Source organism: Sminthopsis crassicaudata, chromosome 2 (genome assembly GCF_048593235.1).
Source record: "Sminthopsis crassicaudata isolate SCR6 chromosome 2, ASM4859323v1, whole genome shotgun sequence".
Lineage (NCBI taxonomy): Eukaryota > Metazoa > Chordata > Mammalia > Dasyuromorphia > Dasyuridae > Sminthopsis > Sminthopsis crassicaudata.
The window spans coordinates 175665362-175687835 of record NC_133618.1 but is presented as its reverse complement, the minus strand read 5'-3'; the positions used below and the strand labels follow the sequence as shown (position 1 = coordinate 175687835).

General features: G+C 34.1%; 1 protein-coding gene across 1 annotated transcript in view; it reads left to right on the top strand.

The window, feature by feature from the left end:
- Window positions 1-4906: 4906 nt before the first annotated feature.
- BMP2 (bone morphogenetic protein 2) overlaps window positions 4907-22474 on the top strand; it is a 44838-nt gene continuing 27270 nt past the window's right edge. The window contains exon 1 of the mRNA XM_074287896.1: window positions 4907-4968. The gene's annotated coding sequence lies outside the window, so the exon portion shown is untranslated. The remainder of the gene's footprint in view (window positions 4969-22474) is intronic.

Sequence of the window (22474 nt, the reverse complement as noted above, 5' to 3'; positions counted from 1 at the left end):
AGTTTCAGAAAAGTTGTGACTTATGTGAGGTTACATTGTAAATTTCAAAGGTCGCATTTCAATCCATGTATTTCCATGTCACCAATGGCTACCTTATCATAAAAGTCAATAGTCTCTTCTCATCCTACTGATATCTCTGCACCAATTGACCTCATTGTCCATCTTCTCCTTTTTACTTCCTCCTCCCATGGCTTCCTCTTCATGACACTATAACCTTATGGTTCTCTTATCTCTCTGATTGTTTCTTTGATGTCTCTTACATTGAGTCTTCATCTTCTTCCTCCCTTCTAAATGTGAATGTGCCCTTTGGTTAGGCTCTCTATCTTTGAAAGTTTGAGAACTGTCCCCATCACTTTACTATCACCTCTTTTTAGGTGAATATAAAATCTATATTTCTGGTAGAGACCACAAAATACTGGTTAATTTAAAGAGATAGTTAAATGGTTTGATGAATAGAACACCAAAACTTAGAATCAGCAAGATCTAAGTTCAAATGTGACCTCAGACACTTGTGTCATAGGCAAGTCCACCACACACTTTCTCTTTTTGTTCTCACTCTTAACTATCTCAGTCTTTTAATGCCTTGAACATGAAATTAACCAAAAAATGTTGAATTGAATTGATTAGTGTTGGTTTTAGCAATTCAATATAATCACAATGTTTTCACTGTTTGCCACATCAAGGCAAACAGTTATTTTAGAGGAAGTCACCTCTTGGTGACATAATCTCCCAATATTTATATTTCTCAAATATAATGGAAAAGATGTTCAAGGAGAAGGTAGAAATATGTGGGGGAGACAATGTGATGTCTTAGAACAAATGCTGAACTGGAATCAAAACCTTGTATCTACAATCAGGAACTACTACAGTTTTGCCATTCCTGTTGACTCTGAATTTAACCTCAACCTCAACTAAAGCAAATATTCTCATATGTACAGTAGGATAGGAAGATAGGAAATCTATCATATGCACATTGTTTTTCTTTTAACATATGTAATAAATTCAACATGACAGTTTCAAAGCTGTCCTGCTAGTCTGTGATTCTTTCTGGTCTTCATTCTATTCTCTTCTATGCACTTCTAATATAAGAACTCTCTTTTATTTCTTTGTCTTCCTTTTTTTGGATAACTTTATCCTAGTTGTCTTTTTCCTTCTTATTCCCTTCACTACTAATGTGAATAAAAATAATAACAAAGCCTTTGTATTGAACATGCATAACCAACCAAAACAAATTCCCATATTGACTGTATCTAAAAGTGCATTTTCCTTTCTAGAACTTGAACCCATTATATCTCGATCAGGAGGTAGGAAGTGTGCTTCGACATGAATTTTCTAGAAATTCTGTAACTTATTACCTCCACAGCATTGAGTAACTATTGATATCAATAAGCTTTAATTTTTTCATCTAGAAATTGATGAAAAGTTATCCCTCTTGAGCCTTCCTAAATTTAATTTTTTTATCCTTTAAGACAAAATTCTATGGACAGAGTGATTATGTATTTTTAATGGTATAGGCAACTTCCTCTGAGGAAAGGCTCTTTATTAAGGCAGATTAGTAACTGTTCTATGACTTATGGTCTCAGAAAATCTGCTAGGGTCAATGAGAGGTTAAGTAATATGCCTAGAGTCATGAAGCTAGTATGTGTCAGAGTTGGGATTTAAACTCATATCTTCCTGGCTGCCTCTCCCTGTCTTGCAGATTCTTAGTGAGTATTGATTTGAGAAATGCAATCCTGGTTATCCTCATGTCCTACTGATGAGCAGCAGGAGTTAAGGGGTTAATATTCAACTGCAATGACCTGGGGCTGTGGTTGAGGTCAATGAAGATAAAGAGAGAAGGTATCTGTATCTGAATCAGGTACAAGAAGCAAGATGAGTAAAGCTAAAAGAAATGCAAATGGACACCTAGGACACCAAAACCAGGGGAGGAGACAGAAAAAGATATTGAGTCATCAGTTGGGTCAGTGTGGAAAAAGCAAAGCAACTAGGAATGTACAAGTGAAGAATGAGACTGGAGAACCAATCAGGAGTACCTAAGGCTGAGGTGGACATAGGGAAGTAGACAGGTTACTTTAAAATAGCACATGAATTCACCTGGCTTCCTTTTGACTATGAGTCAGGTTATTCCAGCCACTTATTCCCTCTTCTTTTCCCCACACCTTAGTGGAATCAGCCCAAAGGGATTTCTAAAGTGGACATTTTCCTTCTTCTTCAAAAAGTAGCAGGTACCACATCTCTTCTCATTTATATCTTTTTTTCATTATAATTAAGATCTCATAGAATGAACATCTTGGTTTTCTTTGGGCTAACACATTCTATGATGCACTTGATTCTTGGCTCCCTTCCTTCCCATATTGTTGCTTGTATTTAAAATTGACATGATTTTAATATTTTAATCACAACACAAAAAATTCCACTAATATATTAGTATTACAAAAGTGTACAATTCAGTCATATACTGACTATGGTCAAATTTTTAAAAAGTCATAAAACCTTTCTGTCCTCTCATTTATAAAACAAGGATAATAAAATAAGGATTATTGTATCAATTAAGACAAGATAATCTTTACAAATATATACAAATGTGAAAATACTTCATAAATGATAAATTTCTTGATACCTGCCAAGGCATCAAGATTAGTATTATCATTTTTTCTTCACACTAAAATAATTAAACCAGTTTGATAGGAATTTGATTTTTATTTCAGCATTACAGTGATGTAGCTTAAAGTTCTTTTAAAAAGCTCAACAGATATAAGAAGAGCATTCTAGACTCACTGTATTTGAAAGGTTCCCTCATTTTTTATGTATTCAAATATTGAGGTACTGTGGATTACCCTGCTTCGCCAAGAGGTTGATATGACTGACTCCAGATTGGTTTTTCAGGAAAAATAATTCTAAAATTTCACCTGATAAGGTGAATACTTATATGTATACTGTAGTATATCACATCTGTCCAGAAGTAACCAAAGTTAACTGACAAGTCATGGTCAGGTAAAGAAAGAGATACCATCAATATGATAACAGACATTTAAGGTCCTCAAGTAATTATCTTTTTGGGGAAGGAGGAGGGGATTTGCTTTTTGAGGTCCTACACTGTTCTTACCAGTAAACTAGATTATTTCCGTTCTGGATGATGGTTTTCTTGTTTTGATTTATCAACTTGACTCAGGTCTCCTGAGTTCCTGGACTAGTTTTCTGTTTGTTTAGGTATCTCATACAAATATTGCTCTCTAAGGCTTGGAGAGACTTACATCAACTGATGCTGAGTGAAATGAATAGAACCAGAAGATCGCTGTACACTTCAATGCTGTATGAAGATGTATTCTGATGGAAGTGGATATTTTCAACATAAAGAAGATCCAACTCACTTCCAGTTGATCAATGATGGACAGAAATAACTACACCCAGAGAAGGAACACTGGGAAGTGAATGTAAATTGTTAGCACTACTGTCTATCTACCCAGGTTACTTATACCTTCAGAATCTAATACTTAATGTGCAACAAGAAAATGGTACTTACACACATATATTGTATCTAGGTTATATTGTAACACATGTAAAATGTATGGGATTGCCTGTCATCAAGGGGAGGGAGTGGAGGGAGGCTGGGGATAATTTGGAAAAAATGAATACAAGGGATAATGTTATAAAAAAAAATTGCTCATGCATATATACCGTGGGGAAAAAATTCTAAAAAAAAAAAAAAAAAAGATATAGTGAAAAAAAAAAAAACAAATATTGCTCTCTATATTTCTAATCCTAGTTTAGTTAAGTGGATTGGCTACTGAGTTGTCCTATTGCTGGATAATCTAGACCTACTGAGGATGCTCTTTGAGCCATTTTAACCCTACCTCAGTGGATCAACAGAATGATGAAACTGAAAGGCATAGTGGATAGGGAGCTAGCATGCTATGGAAGACCTGTATTCAAATCCTGCCTCTGACACATTAGCTTTGTGATTCACAAATTAATTAACCTCTAGGTGGTCCCAGGAAACTCTCCAAGACTGCAAATTGGAAAGTAGGTATTAACCTGCATTGCTAGAGGGAGTTTCCTCCCTAGGAATTCCCTATACTAGTGAAATCACAAGTCTAGTCCCTTTCCCAAAAAGATTAAGAAGTATCATCTTGTAGAAAGGGCACAAGATTTGAGCCCAGACAACCTAGGTTTGAGACTCAGCTGCTCTCTGTTTGACTGTAAATAAGTTAATTTGCCTTAGTTTCCTCATCTGTAAAATTATAAGAAAGAACCAGATGCTTTCTAAGGCCCCTTCCAGCCCTATCCTGTTAATTCTTTGTCATAGCTCCTTCCCTTTCTAGTCAGAACTGTGATTTGGAAATGTGGTCAAATCAAAACCTGAGACTTTCTGAGTTCACTTGAGAACTTAAAGTGAACAAATCACGCTCACTGACCACTGGATGCTCAGTGCATACCAAAAGAGTCACAACCTTGGAATTATTATTTTATGTCATTCTTTCTAGTTTTAAGAGATTAAAAAAAAAAAAAACACACACACACACACAATGAACAGAAAACATGACGTTACTGACCCAAAATAAAATAGCAAGTGCTAATTAAGGAGCATTGGTTAATATGTGTTAGAGAAGAGGAATTCCTGGTGATGCAATAGTCTCCATCCAGAAGCAGGGCACAGAAACCCTTTTCATAGGTTCTAAATCTGCAGCAGTAATAAAGCCTCCACACAGACAATCTGCTTAAGCAGGACGTCAGGCCTGCCTGCTAGGCCCTCGTTTTCCAGCTTCTCTGCTGAGATAATTCAAATCTTAAGGTGTTTCTCATAGCTTTCTGATAGTGCCCATTTTCTGCATCAGTACGTCTGTAATGACGAAACATAAGCAAATAAAAGATTGGAGGGAAAAAACCCCTTCCCTATCCTTGCCTTCCTGGGGTGAAGCTATCTGCTTCTCCATTAGTGAATGGGAATTTCCTCTAAGAAAAAGAAAAGTAAGTATTAATTCTACAATCTAGAACAGGGATAATGGTTACCTCTTTAAGTTGTCATGCCCTGATCTTTAGTTCATTTATTTAATAGGCAGGATTTTGAATCAATGTGTAGTCAGACAATAACTTAGAATGGAAAGTTCAGAATCTTTAGGAGGAGAGATAGAAATGGATTGTAGTGCTGAATTATTTACCTGTTTTGCTTACTTAGTCCATTTACCAGCAGAATGGACAATAGAGATTTCACCTTTTTTTGGTTATTATTCTGCATATTGTTCTAAATGGGTGAGACTCCTAAGACAAAGGTAAAAGATAACTGGAGAGAAATTTGAAATACTGTTTTCTACTCTATGGGGAAAATTATAATTTTTTTACATGGAAGTCTAGATAAGAAAATCCACAACCACAATAAATAGCAAATGTCCCTAGAAGTCTTAGAAGCTCTGATCTTGGTATCTTTGCATTAGTTAATAGCAATGGCATATTCTAAATGGGCATTGACTACAGTGTTCTAGCTTACTTTCTTATTCTTACAAAAACATTAGGAAGAAAAAGAAACTTTAGGATCTTAAATATCTCTGTGGAAACAGGTTAGAATTATCACAGTGTTGGCCATGGGTAAGGCTGATTGAAGGCCCTGGTTACCTGGGTGATAAGTTATGGTGGTATGTATTTATGGGGAACATAGAAGATACATCTTATAGAAATGTTTTGTTTTCAAAGGACCAACAGACCTGTCAAAGACCTAGGACTGTTACTAGTTTTCTGATATGTTCTGTAAATAGGTTTAGTACATTTAGATTTAAATAAATTAAATTTACATCAAAATACTTTTAATTGTCAGACTGACCCAACTTTTTTCATTTTTATTTCCATTTTGGGTCATAGAATGAAAGATTTAGAGCTGGAAAAGATCTTAGAGATTATCTGGTTCTAAATCCTTATTTCACAGGTGAGGAATACTGAGGTCTACAAAGGCTAAGTAGATTGCTTAACTTCATAGGGGTAGTTAACAGATTCAAGAGAAAGAGAGCTTAGAACTTAGACAAAGTCAAGATAAAAGAATATTTGTTATCAGTCATGTTATTGACAGGGTTCCCTAATAGGAGACTAGTCAAATGTGAGTAACTGGATCATTTTCTTAACCTTATTTATTGGGCTGTTAGACTTAGTGGTAGGATACTTAGTGAGGACCTTTAGAGTAGGAACACTTAACTACTTAATCTTATTTATGACAATCTGATGAAGCCTCAGAATAATATTTTAAATGAATAAAATCAATTGCATAAGATTACAAAAGAAACCACTTAGTTTGGAATATAGTTATCAAAGGGCAGTGAAGGAGTACAGTAGATAAAGTGCTACTTAGCAGTTAAGAGTCAAGAAGACTCATCTTCCTGATCTTTCATCAGTCACTTGCTAATTGTGTGACCCTGGGGAAATAACAACCCTTTTGACTTCAGTTTGTTCATCTGGAAAAGGATTTGGAAAAGGAAATGGTCAACACTCCAGTAATTGCTAAGAAAACCCCTAAATAGGGTCATGAAGCCAAACACAACTAAAAAATTACTGGACATACATAGGTATTAAAATATTTTTGGATAATGATTATGGATCCCAGCTTAAGATGTTCTGCTCTAACTCTTAAGCAATAGAAAATTTTTGCTGAACTGATTTGGCTGTCTACACTGACCAAATATTTGATATAGTTCTTCATTTCATATGTGTTAGGCAAACTTGACTTCTGAAATGCAGAGTAAAATGATTTGACGCAATTGTTTTTAGTAGTAGCTAGATTTTTTTTTTTAAACTTAAAGGTAAATCTGACAGAAGACAAACAATAAGGATTCTCATACCCATCAGTTTCTCTAGCACTGTGTTTTACTTTGGCACTTTAATGACATCAACATCTTTAAGAAATAGGTTTTACTTTGTTTAGGAGGAAAATACCAGAAATTGGGGTTGAGACACTTGGATTTTAATCTCAGTTCTAACATTTAATTATGCAATATTGGGCAAGTCATTTAACCCCTCTCAGGTTCAATTTACTGTTTTTCTAGATCCGAAGTTATAACATTTACAATATCTATAGCATAAGATAACTGTGGAGAAAGGACTTTATACACCTGAAAATGTTATATAAATATTAATTATCATTTATCATAAACTATGGGAACATAATAAAGAAACATCAGACAGACTAGCATAGAATGTTCTTTGACTCTGTGACACCTTGAATTCTGTAACTACCCAAGTGACTGTGAAGAAGAGGTGTGTGAAGAAGGGAAGGTTGTATTGTTGGCTTTGCTCTAATCTGATGTCCTTCAAATGGCTTGCTAATGATAACTCCAGTCTGGCCTGACTGTTCTTCCTCTAAAATTTTATAGGACTTAAATAGCAAGTAGCACATAATTTTCACTTGATTTTGTATCTAACTTTATTTTTTAAAAATTACTTCATGCTACCCATTTGCCAAATCAAGTTGATCTCTTTACACATTCCCAACTTTATCATATGTTTTCTTATGAATGTAATCAACTAGAATACTTCCCTTACCCTTCCTATCAATCAAAAAACCTGATAATAAGCTATTGCCATTGCATAAATCTAATTAATTGAAATTCATATACTTCAAAACTCTAAGAATCCATGATCCACAAGTACCATATGTATGCTTTTTCCATTAACATATATGCCAAATCCTCTATATCTTAATAAAAGGTCCTTATGAGTTGCTATGTTCCCTTTTCCCACAAAGAAAAAAATTATTACCGCATGACTAAAATCCTAATGAAATGACTGGGTTGCACTTTGGATAACTGGAACATTACTGGTCCATTACTTAATGTCTTTCTATTTTGAGAGAAACAACTAGAACTTACTGTAATAGATTTTAAGAACCCGGATTACTTTTCACACTCTGAAGAGACTATCACTCTCCTGGGCTACTTAATGGAAATTAATGTAAAATACTATACACAGTCAAAAAAAATCAAGCATATAATATAAATTAAAGATATGGCCAGAAAATTATTCATTTGATAAGAGCTGAAAGTTTTAGTTAACTGAAAACTCATTAAGAGTCATTAAGAGTATAAAAATACAAAAAGATTTTCTTTAAAAAGATCAAAAATTATCAGTATGATATGACAATGAAAAAAGCTAAAGAGATCTTTTGTTGCATTAATAGAGTTTATGTCAAAGGAAGTATTGGTGTTACCATATTCCTGGTTAGACTACAAATGTTTTATTATGTTCAGTTTTAGGCATTTTGTAGTAAGATCTTTGGCAGGTTGGAATGTATCTTCAAGAAGATAAGGCTGATAAGGGTTCTCAAGACTAAGTGATACAAGGTGTATTCAAAGAAACTAGAGATGTTTAATCCCCAAAGAGAATAAGATATTGGTGTAACATCTCATCAAACCTCAAAATATGAAGGGCTATCATGCCATGAGGTAGCAGGAAGGTCAAGAAGAGCTGAATTAAAATCTTATTTTACATGTGGTCTGACCTTGGTAATTCATTTAATCTCTTTCTTTTCTTTTCTTTTTGTTTCTTTTCTTTCTTTCTCTTTCTCTTTCCCCTCCATATACCACTACATATATATATGATATATAAATATATTATATGTATTTTATACATATACACACATGCATGTATACAAGCCTAAAATTCGATATAAATGCTAATTATTATTATTATTTGGATCCTCTTTCATAAATTTAGTAGTTATATGATATAACTCTAAACAAGTCTAGCATCTCTAGATCTGTTTTCTTTTCTGTAAACTAAGGAATTAGAAATTAATGATCACAAAGCACTCTTCTAAGTCTAGTTTCATCCTATGAGAAGAGGGATTGTTGAATTCCAGATGACAGAACTAGGAACAAGAGAAAGAAATTATAAAGACGTAATTCAGCTCAATACAAGGAAAAATTTCCCCATACTTAGAGATGTCCCAATGAATTACCTCAGGAAATGATGAGCTCCTCAACTCTGAAGCACTTCTAGAGGAAGCTTGATTAATTCCTTTATGACAGTGATCCTCAAACTTTTAAATAGGGGTCAGTTCACTGTCCCTCAGACTGTTAGAGGGCCGGACTATAGTTAAAACAAAAACTCACACTCTGTCTCTGCCCCTCAGCCCATTTGCCATAACCAGGAGGGCCACATAAACGTCCTCAGCGGGCCGCATCTGGCCAGTGTACCATAATTTGAGAATCCCTGTTTTATGATGTAGTGGAGGATTACTGTTCCAGACATAAATTGAATTAGATAAGTGGTGTCAAACTCAAAATACAAATGGGTCTACTAAATCATATATAAGAATTCCTATGAGCAGAATAATGACTTAAAAATTGTACATGTTTAAAGGGTCTTTTTTTATTCATACACCAACTTATTAAAATCATAAAAGCACTACATTTTAATCTGATTTAGAATATATTTGAGAGTGTTATAAGTGGGCAGAGAATATTTGACACTCCTGTACTAGGTGACCATTGAGAAGCTTTGAGTTCATTCAATTCAGTAAGCATTTATGAAGATGATTGTTGTGCTGGGTAAAATGCAAAATTTAAATAAATACTTCTTACTCTCTTAGAACTTAAAATCTATTTAGATTCTGTGACTATTAACTATGACCCATTCTTCAAAGCCAAGGCCAAATATTGTCTCAGGCAATTTTCTTTTCCTAGTCACACCAGAATTTCTCTTTCCTATTCTGTTTTCTGAAGCATTTAACTAGTTAGTGAATCACTTCCTTATGACATTTACAAATTAGTTATTTTTAATATATCTATATCTACATGTAGATATAGATGATATAGATATCCTCTGTGTAGGTGTATTTTCCATTCATCCAAGGTATTGTTGAGTTTTTTATTTCTTCTCCTCACAAGATGTAGAAAGTTTTTGGCATACAAGGTATTCAACTAATTGTAATTGTCTGAGTTGCTAAAGCCTGGAGTCTAAGCAACTCTACCATATCTCTGTTGATTATTTTCTGTGTAATAATAATTGATAGTTATATAAAGTACAATAAATATTGCAAAACATTTTAAATATATTTCATTTAAGTATATTTCTTTTATTTGGGTTTCATAGCAACCCAATAAGATTGATGTTACTGATACTGTTATTCCTGTTTCACAGAAGATGAAATTGAGGTTGAGTTGTTAGTTAATTTTCCTATGGTTATCCAGCTAGGTTTTTTTGACACAACATGCTGTTCACTCTATTATGTTGTCTTCCTCCAGCCTGACTAAATACAGATATTTCATAGCTTCTGATCTTCTTCTCTGATCTTCTCTGATAAAAAGTTTAATGAAATTGACACAAGGTGGTTTTATGTTTATTGTTCAATTAACATACATTTATTTTCTATACTCAACACATATTCATAGACAAATATAACAACTCTATCCATATCCAAATATGTGTCATTCTGTATTTTGAATCCATAACCTTTCTGTCAAGAAGTAGGTACAATTCATGATCAATGTGTAGATTAATGTCATTTAATGATATGACTTTAAGTTGTTTTTGTCAGTTAGCTTTCTTATTTTTTCTAAGGGGGAAATTAGAGGTAGGGAAATTGGAAAAGCTATTTCCTTAAGGAAGTTCTTTGTTCTGACATTTTTGTATTCGCAACCAAATTTTTTCAAGTGATACTAGATAGGGCCTTAAGTGAATCATCCTTAATTAATTTCTTAATAGTTAAACAGAAAATATATGTTCTGATGTATATTCAAAGCACATTGGTAAGCTTTTTTTAATCTTTAATATTTTTTAATTTTTTTTTTTTTTTTTACATTTGCTATGACTTCCCCTGTCATAGAGAATTCTGTTGCCATCAAGTTTAAATCTTATTCTTTCAGACATTTTTAACAATTAGTTCAGGAAAAAAGATTTTGTTGAGGCAATTTGTTTTAGTGAAATGTTAATTTTGTCCTTTCATATATTTATAAAAAGGCTACATTGATTTAGCACATATCCTATAAATGATACTTCCATTTTCTGAGGCCACTGACCATCAAAGGGGCATTAGGAGCCAAATTCATTTCAAATCCATCTTGTTATTTGTGATTAGAATACATGTGTGATTGAAGTTGCTGTGACAAAAATCACTTTAGTGACTGATAATTAAGGTTTTCAGTGACCCTTTGTTATTTGTTATATAGTACTAAAGACAAATAGACACTGCCTGAATTCTTGGCCAGTTGTTATCTAGAGAGGGGCATAGAGATTTCTTTATTAACATGTCTACATCTTCCCCCTCTTCTGCCTTTTCTTATTGTGTTGACCACCCCAAATCTCTCTGAGTGATAATATACTTTATCTGCTAGGTATTAGCAATAAAGTACCTTGAAACTGAAAGTGACATATTAAAGAAAAATCAAGAATTACCAGGCATATTGACTAAGAAGGAAATTCTTTTTAAAAAATTATTATTTAATATTCTATTTTCATGGTCATATGTAAAATAATGTTTAACATTTGCTTTTAAAACTTTGAATTCCAGATTCTCTCCTTTCCTTTCTCTCCAATTCCTTCATTTATAAGACAAACGGAAAGTCATGCAAAATAGTCCATAAAAGTCATGGTTGTGAAAGAAAACATATTCTCCCTTCCCCCCAAAAAAAATCTTAAGAAAAATAAAGTAAAAAGAAAAAACTATGCTTCAGTCTGCTTCCAGACACAATCAGTTCTTTCTCTGGATATGGGTAGAATTTTGTACCATAAGTCATTTAAAGTTGTCTTAGAGCATTGTATTGCTGAGAATAGCAATCATTCACAACTGATCATCTTACAATATTGCTGTTACTTTGTACACAGTACAATTCACTTTTCATAAGCTCATGGAAGTCTTTTTAAAAAATTTTTCTGAGAGCATACTGATCATCATTTCTTATAGCACTATAATATCCTATTATAACCACATATTACAAATTGTTCAACCATTCCCCAGTTGTTAGGCAACCCCTCAATTTGTAATTCTTTCCCCTGAAAAAAAGAGCTGAGAAAAACAAAAAAAATTTGTACATATAGGTGCTTTTCCTTTTTTTTTTTTTAATATTTTTTGGGGATGCATGCTTATTACTGGTATTTTTCCAAATTACTCTATAGAATGGTTGGATTAATTTGCATTCCACCAACAATGCATTAATATTTCATTTCCTCTATTGTCCCTTCAACACTTGTCATTTTCCTTTTTTCTCCAATCAATAGTGAGATCATTTTTTTGCATGTAGCTATAAATAGCTTTGATTACTTTATCTGAAAATGGTTCATAACTTTTGATACTTCATCAATTGGGGAATGGCTCTTATTTTTTATAAATTTGACTCAGTTATGCATATGTTTGAGAAATGAGACTTTTATCAGAGAAATTTACTTCAGAATTCTTTTCACAATAATCATTGCTAACTTATTTCCCTATTTATTCTACATTCTCCTTCCTTTCACCTTGTCACTCCTCAAAAGTGTTTTGCTTTTGACTATCCCCTCCTCCAATATGCCCTTTCTCCTATTACCCTTCCTCTTTCCATCTCCCTTTCCCTTCCTACCCAGCAGGGTAAGATAGATTTCTATACTCAATTGAGTGTGTATGTTGTTCCCTCTTTGAGCCAAATCTGATGAGAGTCCCTGAGTTCTGGATAATGGATGATGTCCTCATCATTTCCCAATCATCAATGGAATAAAACAAGGCTGTGTATTTGTTCCTGTGCTTTTGAACATGATGTTTTCAGCAACGTTGTCATATACCTTCATTGAGGATAAACAGGGCATCAATGTCAGCTAAAACAGATAGTAAATTCTTCAATTTGAAAAGGCTGCAAATGAATACTTTAAAGTGAAGGGAATATTGGTGTTTGTTTTTTTGTTTGTTTGTTTGTTTGTTTCCAGATGATTGTGAAATCAATGCAATTTCTGAAGTTTAGATGCAACAAAATACAGTTTGATTCTCTGCTGCTTGTGCTAATTTTAACCTAACAATGAACAATAAGAAAACACAAGTGTTCCATCAACTAGCACCTCACCATCCATATGTGGAACCATCAGTTACACCAAATGGAGAAGTTTTTGTTTTGTTTTGTTTTATTTGTTTTTTAATTCTTTAATAGTTTTTATTTACCAGATATATGCATGGGTAATTTTACAACATTGACAATTGCCAAACCTTTTGTTCTAATTTTTCCCCTCCTTCCCCCCCTCCACAGATGGCAAGTTGATCAATACATGTTAAATATGATAGAGTATAAATTAAATACAATATATGTATACATGTCCAAACAGTTTTGCTGTACAAAAAAAATCAGACTTTGAAATAGTGTACAATTAGCCTGTGAAAGAAATCCAGAATTCAGATGGACAAAATTAGAGGAATTGGGAATTCTATGCAGTGGTTCATAATCATCTCCTAGAGTTCTTTTGCTGGGTATAGCTGGTTCAGTTCATTACTTCTCTATTGAAACCGATTTGGTTCATCTCATTGTTGAAGAGGTACACATCCATCAGAATTGAGAATCATATAGTATTGTTGTTGAAGTATACAACGATTTCCTGGTCCTGCTCATTTCACTCAGCATCAATTCATGTAAGTCTCTCCAGGCCTTTCTGAAATCATCCTGTTGGTCATTTCTTTTTTTTTTTTTTTAATTTTACAATTATATTTTTTTGACAGTACATATGTATGAGTAATTTTTTTTTTACAACATTATCCTTTGTATTCACTTTTCCAAATTTTCCCCTTCCTCTCTCTCCTCCCTCCCCTATATGTCAGGCAATCCCATACATATTAAATGTATACAGTATAACCTAGATAAAATATATGTGTGTAAAACCAAATTTCTTGTTGCACAGTAAGAATTGGATTCCAAAGGTATAAGTAACCTGGGTAGAAAGACAATAGTGCAGTTTACATTCAATTCCCAGTGTTCCTTCTCTGGCTGTAGCTGTTTCTGTCCATCATTGATCAACTGGAAGTGAATTAGATCTTTATGTTGAAGATATCCACTTCAATCAGAATATATCTTCATACAGCATCATTGCTGAAGTATATAGTGATCTCCTGGTTCTGCTCATTTCACTCAGCATCAGTTCATGTAAATCTCTCCAAACCTCTCTGTATTCATCCTGCTGGTTATTTCTTACAAAACAATAACATTCCATAATATTCATATGCCACAATTTATTCAGCTAATCTCCAATTGATGGGCATCCACGCAGCTTCCAGTTTCTGGCCACTACTAAGAGGGCTGCCATAACATTCTTGCACATACAGGTCCCTTGCCCTTCTTTAAGATCTCTTTGGAATACAAACCCAGTAGCAACACTGCTGGGTCGAAGGGTATGCACAGTTTGATAACTTTTTGAACATAGTTCCAAATTGTTCTCCAGAATGTCTGGATGTATTCACAGTTCCACCAACAATGTATCAGTGTCCCTGTTTTCCCACATCCCCTCCAACATTCTACATTACCTTTCCCTGTCATTCTAGCCAATCTGACAGGTATATAGTGGTATCTCAGAGTTGTTTTAATTTGCATTTCTCTGATTAATAATGACTTGGAGCATCTTTTCATATGATTAGAAATAGTTTCAATTTCTTTATCCAAGAATTGTCTGTTCATATCCTTTGACCATTTATCAATTGGAGATTGGCTTGATTTCTTATAAATTAGAGTAAATTCTCTATATATGTTTGGAAATGAGGCCTTTATCGGAACCTTTCATTGTAAAAATGTTTTCCCAGTTTATTGTTTCCCTGCTAATCTTATCTGCATTAGTTTTGTTTGTACAAAAACTTTTTCAATTTGATATAATCAACGTTTTCTACTTTGTGATCAATAATGATCTCTAATTCTTCTTTGGACATAAATTCATTCCTCTTCCACAGGTCTGAGAGGTAAACTATCCTCTGGTCCTCTAATTTATTTATAATCTCATTCTTTATTCCTAGGTCCTGAACCCATTTTGACCTGACCTTCTTGTATGGTACTAAGTGTGGGTCAATACCTAGTTTCTGCCATATTAATTTCCAATTTTCCCAGCAATTTTTGTCAAACATTGAGTTCTTATCTCAAAGGCTGGGGTCCTTGTGTTTGTCAAACACTAGGTTATTAGAGTTATCAATTATTTTGTCCTTTGGACCTAACCTGTTTCACTGATCAACTAGTCTATTTCTTAGCCAATACCAAATGGTTTTGGTAACTACTGCTTTATAATATAATTTTAGATCTGGTACAGCTAGGCCACCTTCATTTGATTTTTTTTTTCATTAATTCCCTTGAAATTCTTGACCTTTTGTTTTTCCATATGAACTTTGTTGTTATTTTTTCTAGGTCATTAAAATAGTTTTTTTGGGAGTCTGATTGGTATAGCGCTAAATAAATAGATTAGTTTAGGTAGTATTGTCATCTTTATTATATTTGCTCACCTTATCCAAGAGTTTAAAGGGCTAGAACTGAGCAAATGCACTTGGATAATGGAGCACGTGAGACTAATTGCCAATTGGATGGTTCCATATTAACTTGTTTGAAGGTTGACCCTTCCCATCTATTCTGTGCTGACTTGATTGGTGGGACAAAGAGGGGGAAGTGACGTGTGTGGGAGGAGTAGGAGGAGGAAGAGGAAATTGTGACACTGATGCTTGGTCAGTCTCTCCTGGCGTTTGAGGGAGGAAGGTGTGTGTAAGATTGCTAGACCTAATCCCCTGACCTTGACCATAAAAGATCAAGAATAAAGATGTTTATTGTTGGTGGAATTGTGAAAGAATCCAGACATTCTGAAGAGCAATTTGGAACTATGCCCAAAAAGTTATCAAACTGTGCATACCCTTTGACCCAGCATTGCTGTTATTGGGCTTATATCTCAAAGAAATACTAAAGAGCGGAAAGGGACCTGTATGTGCCAAAATGTTTGTGGCAGCTCTTTTTGTTGTAGCTAGAAACTGGAAGATGAATGGATGTCCATCAATTGGAGAATGGTTGGGTAAATTATGGTATATGAAGGTTATGGAATATTATTACTCTGTAAGAAATGACCAGCAGGAGGAATACAGAGAGGCTTGGAGAGACTTACATCAACTGATGCTGAGTGAAATGAATAGAACCAGAAGATCTCTGTACACTTCAATGTTGTATGAAGATGTATTCTGATGGAAGTGGATATCTTCAACATAAAGAAGATCCAACTCACTTCCAGTTGATCAATGATGGACAGAAATAACTACACCCAGAGAAGGAACACTGGGAAGTGAATATAAATTGTTAGCACTACTGTCTATCTACCCAGGTTACTTATACCTTCAGAATCTAATACTTAATGTGCAACAAGAAAATGGTATTTACACACATATATTGTATCTAGGTTATATTGTAACATATGTAAAATATATGGGATTGCCTGTCATCAAGGGGAGGGAGTAGAGGGGGGGATAATTTGGAAAAATGAATACAAGGGATAATATAAAAAAAAATTACTCATGCATATATACTGTGAAAAAAAATTCTAAATAAAATAAAAAAAAAACATTTAAAAAAAAAAAAAAATAAAGATGTTTAGTGATCCTGACTCCGGCTGATTCCTGGGAAGATAGAGTTCCAGCATACAAGAGCATTTAATATTTTTCCAATTGGTTAAATCAGACTTAATTTGTGTGGAAAGTGTTTTGTAGTTTTTCTCATATAGTTTCTGATTTTCCCTTGGAAGATAGATTCCTAAATATTTTATACTATTGATAGTTACTTTAAATGGAATTTCTCTTTGTAACTCTAACTGTTGGATTTTGTTAGTGACATATAAGAATGCTGATGATTTGTGTGAGTTTATTTGGTATCCTGCAACTTTGCTAAGGTGTGGATTATTTCTAATAGCTTTTTAGTTGAATCTTTGGGATTCTATACATATACCATCATATCATCAGCAAAGAGTGATAATGTGGTTTCCTCATTACCTACTCTAATTCCTTTAATCTCTTTCTCCACTTTTATTGCCAAAACTAGCATTTCTAATATAATATTGAATAGTAATGGTGATAGTGGACAACCTTGTTTCACCCCTGATCTTAATGGGAATGGTTGCAATCTTTCCCCATTACATATGATGCATATTGATGGTTTTAAATAGATGCTACTGATTATTTTAAGGAAAAGTCCACTTATTCCTATACTCTTACGTGTTTTTAATAGAAATGGATGTTGGATTTTATCAAATGATTTTTCTGTAACTATTAAGATGATTATATGATCAAATGGGTTAGTTTTGAATGCTGTACAGAAGTTCACTTGCCTTTTACTTTCCAAGTATGTACACATTGCTAATAGCATTGATACATACATTGCCAAAGCTATCTCAGTGTTTGGGAAATTTCCAAAGGAAAGTATGACAGAGAAGAGACATTAGACTCCCAAATACTAGACTACCAAAGTCTACAGAGCCAGAGCCATTGTGATGACCTCATTATTATACACCTGTGAAACCTGGACAGTAAATCAGTGCCATGCCAGACAACTGAAATGCTTCCATTTAAATTGTCTTAAGAATTTTCTGAAAATCACCTGACAGCTTAAGGTTCCAGGCACTGAGGTCCTTTCTGAAACTTAACTGATAAGCATTCAAAGTCTATTAAGAGAGCACAACTCTATTGGGTGGGCCACATTGTTCAAATGCCAAATGTACATTTGCCAAAAAGAGAACTCACCCAGGGCAAGTGCTCACATGGCAGTCAGAAAAAGTGATACAGGACACTCTCAAGAGTGATCAAGTTTCTCTTAAGAACTTTGGGAGATACTGGAACAGGATCATTCAGTATATTGTGCCCTCATTGGAGAAGGTGCTGTGCTTTATGAGCAAAATAGAATTGAAGAAGCTTAAAAGAAATGCAAGATACACAAATTTAGAGAATCTGCCCCAAATATCCACATAGATTGTTTGTCCCCAACCTGTGAGAGGGTATTCCAGGCTCATATTGGTCTGATCAGCCATAGTCGATTACCCTGTAACTTGACTCTAACATAGTGATGTCATTTTGATCCTCTTCAAGAATGAAGGATAACATATTTATTTTTCCACTTTAATCTATCTGAACAATCCAGATTGAAGTCAGAAAGCTAATTTTGAAATGACTGCTGCACTGTTAACCAATCATTAGGTTATACTAAGATGTATTTCCTATACCCTCTGCTTTGGTGGTCTCCCCCATTCCTTTAATTTCAAATATCACTCTACTCAAGAAATTTCCCAAATTATGTATCTTGCCCTAACCTCCTTCTTGAAATCTTATCTTATGTCTCCTGAACATCTGGACATGTATGTCCAGTTTGCAATTCATATTCAATATTTCTAAAATAAAATTCATTGTATTTCTTACTTATTCCTACACCTCTTCCCCTATATCTTCCTTTCTTGAAACTCTTCTGGTTCTATTTAGGAAATCATCATCATCTCAGCAACCCAAGTTTATAACCCAGAAATCATCTTTGATTCTTCTCCTTACTTCATCATCTTTCACTTGTAATCTCTTGCCAAATCCTTTTCTGCTTCCACAGAATTCCTTGTAGAACCCTCTCCTTCCATTCACATGGTGTCTACATCCTACACTTTTTATGGAGGCTTGTTGAAAACTATTGCAGCTATTAAAATAGCCTTTTCATTGGTCTTTCTATTCTGTCAGCCTTTTTTTTTTTTTTTTTTTTTTTTTTTTTTGTGCTGAGGCAATTGGGGTTAAGTGACTTGCCCAGGGCCATACAATTAGAAAGTCTTAAGTGTCTGAGGCCAAATTTGAATTTAGGTCCTCCTGATTTCAGGGCTGGTGCTCTATCCACTGCATCACTTAGTTGCCCCTGTCAGCCTCTTTTTAACATACATACCTGTCACCACAATCTTTCTAAGGTAAAGTTTTAGCTATGTAACTTTACTAAAAAACCTTCAAAGGTTCCCCTATTTCTTCTAGGACTAGTATACAATTCTCTCCATGACTTAGCTCCAACTTACTTATTTGGACTATTAGTTGTCAGAAAAAGTCAACATTCTTTCTATCAATCCCATTTTCTATCAAAACTTATCTTCCTATACCTGTATGTATTTCTCTTTTTTTCCACTTCCTGAGCTCCCTATGAAAATTCAAGACACAGCATAGGTGTCAGCTTTTCTATGTTTTATTAGATGCTATTTTTATATTGCAGTCATTTCTGGGGGTGGGAGGTGAAAGGAATTATTTTTCCTTGTAAACTGAACCTTCTCTTCTTACTAAGAATAACAATTAAGTAAAAACTTCTTTATGACAACATATATAGCACTTTGTCCAAGTAGTTTGCTATCATAGGGAGGGTTATATGTTTCATTATTTGTTCTTCGAAATTATCATGAGATTATGACAGATTGTGTCTTTCTCTGAAAATATGTCCCCTGGAAGTCAATCTTATAGTAATGCATCTTTCTGGACAGAGCTAATGTAGTCCCTAGAAGACAAGGACATAGTCCACCATTGCATCAAACTCAAGTCCTTTCTAGTGATGAAAACTTCCACAATTCATAGTAGTGTGTAGCCTTTGAGAAACCAAAGTCACCTCAAACATGGGGATGTGGTATCAGAATAGAAAACTGACTAACTATGGAGCTATCCAAAAGAAAAATGTGATACTGTTAACAGATAGTGAATTTCCTATCACTGGAGATTATCAAGAAGAGGCTAAATGACCACTCATTAGAATTCAGGTGATGGGTATTTCTTTTCAGCTATGAATTGCACTAGATGATCTTTATGGTCTCTTCAAACTGTAAGGTTCTATGTCATTGAGAACTTACAAATACACGCATAGTCACTTTTAAAGGATAGGGACTATTTATAGATTATACAGGACTAAAATGAACATGGATAATATAGAGACCTTTTAGCTTAATATAAGACAGTATTTCCTAGTAAATACAGATATTGCCTTGCGGGGCAGGAAGATCTAGAGTCCAGTCCCATGTTAGGCTTCTGGGCAAGTCACTTAGCTTCTCAGAAGCCCAGACAAATCTCTAAGACTACAAGTTTCTAAGAATATACTGACTTGCAGTGATAAAAGAAATCCTCCCATTCAATAGCATGCAATGCTAATGGCATCACAAGCCCATTTTTGAGCCTATCCCTTTAATTTAAACAGATACATCTTATACCTTCAAATAACTAGAGTACACACTTTTCAAACCTATAGTGTAAAGCTGTAACTACAAATACAAATAGCAATGATTACAACACAGATTATAAATAGATACTTTTCTTAGGTCCTAGTGTAGGTAGGCATAAAGCCAAATAAAGTAAAAACTCTAAAAGTAATTCCATTGAGACAGTAGAAAAAGATAAAATATAAAAGAAATTTTTTTAAAAAAGGGTATGTTTAGCTTAAAAGATGTCCTCTATATTAGATCTTTTTAGATACCTTCAGCTATTTATTTCTACCTCCAAAATTACCCTGCATTTATATATTTTTTATATAATTATTGACATATATGTTTTCTCTCTTGATGGGATAGGAAGGAAGGGAGGGAGGATGAGAAAGAGGCAGGGAGACAGAGAGAAAGACAGACAGATAGACTCAGACAGAGAGACAGAGAATTTTTTTTCCTGTTCCATCATTCAAAGCTAAGCTTCTTTTTTTATTATTAATTTTTATAATTATAACATCTTCTTTGACAGGTACATATGCATAGGTAATTTTTTTTTACAACATTATCCCTTGTACTCCCTTCTGTTCCGAGTTTTTCCCCTCCTTCCCTTCACCCCCTCACCTAAATGGCAGGCATTCCCATACATATTAAATGTGTTATAGTATATCTTAGGTACAATATATATGTGCAGAACCGAATTTTGTTGTTGTTGTTGTTGCAAAGGAAGGATTGTATTTGGAAGGTAAAAATAATCTGGGAAGAAAAACAAAAAAAAATGCTCACAGTTTACACTCATTTCCCAGTATTCCTTTTCTGGATGTAGCTGATTCTGTCCATCATTGATCCATTGGAATTGGATTAGCTCTTGAGAGACAGAGAATTAACTTCCATTCCAGAGGCTTGGGAATGAAGCTATGCCTTTCAAATTCTAAGCTAAGCCAGATGTGTTCAGATCTTGTAATGTGATCTTGAAATGATTGTCTCTCAATGACCATGCCCTAGAATCAACTGAAAACTTGATTCTTTGAGGCAGTCATGTGGTATATAATAGAAAGTGCACTGGTTCAGAGTCAGCAGACTAGGGTTCAAATCCAGGCTTCAATAAATCTCATTTATGTGACTTTGAGCAATTCACTTTTCCTCTCTTGACTTGAGTTTGCTCATGTGTAAAATAAAAGGCTCAGACCAGATCATCTATAACAATCTTTTCATCTTCTTTCTTTCATTCATTCTATTGTTCTACATTCTAGCTCTATATACTGTTCTCCAATCCCCTAAATACAATGGTGCTCCTTTCTCTGATCTAGCTGTCTAGTGGAAGGCATACTTTTTCATTTTGGCTGTATTTTGTAAGTATTTCATTTCATTTATCCTACTGGGGACTTTAGGAAGAATTAATATTAATATTTCCAATAAATTGCCCCCATCCATACCTACATAAGCAGATTTCCAAAGTTACATTTGGGGATTTGTACCCCGAGCAAACATACTTTTTCTGGCGAATTTCAAGGATGTCTTCTGTTGGTGATTATTTATGGATTTCTTTTCTGGTCAAGCATTAATTCCAAGGTTTGTCATGAAGTAAGTTCTGAGAGAAAACGCGGAGCTCAAGCAGCTGTCTACCTCCACGCCGCCATCTTGGCCAGAAGTCACATAGCAATTCTTAAAGTTCTATATAGATGTCAGATATCATTATAAGGAGGAATTCTTATAAATGTGGCTTATCTCTCTACCCCTGACCCCACATCAGCTTCTCTTCTAGATATCCCTATTTCTGTTTTTGGATCCATAATTTTCTTATTCCCAAAATGACCCAGACTCAAAACCATGGAACCATCTTTAGATGTGATTCTCTCTCAGTCCCTACATCATATAAAATCTTACCAGGTCTAAGTCTATAATAACTCATAAAAAATTATGCATTTATTTATTTTTATTTTTAAACTTTTTTATTAAAGCTTTTTATTTTCAAAACATATGCATAAATAATTTTCAACATTCACTCTTGCAAAACCTTGTGCTGCAAATATTTTTATTCCTCCTTTCCCCTCACTTGCCTTTAGATGGCAAATAATCCAATAGATGTTAAACATGTACAGTTCTATACATATTTTCACAATTACCATGCTGCACAAGAAAAATCAGATCAAAAAGCAAAAAATGAGAAAGAAAACAAAAAGCAAACAAACAACAACAAAAAAGAGTGCAAATGTTATGTTGTGATACACATTCCAGTGGAAACTGAGTGGATGCCCATCTGTTGGAGAATGGCTGAATAAATTGGGGTATATGAATGTTATGAAATATTATTGTTCTGTAAGAAATGACCAGCAGGAGGATTTCAGAAAGGCCT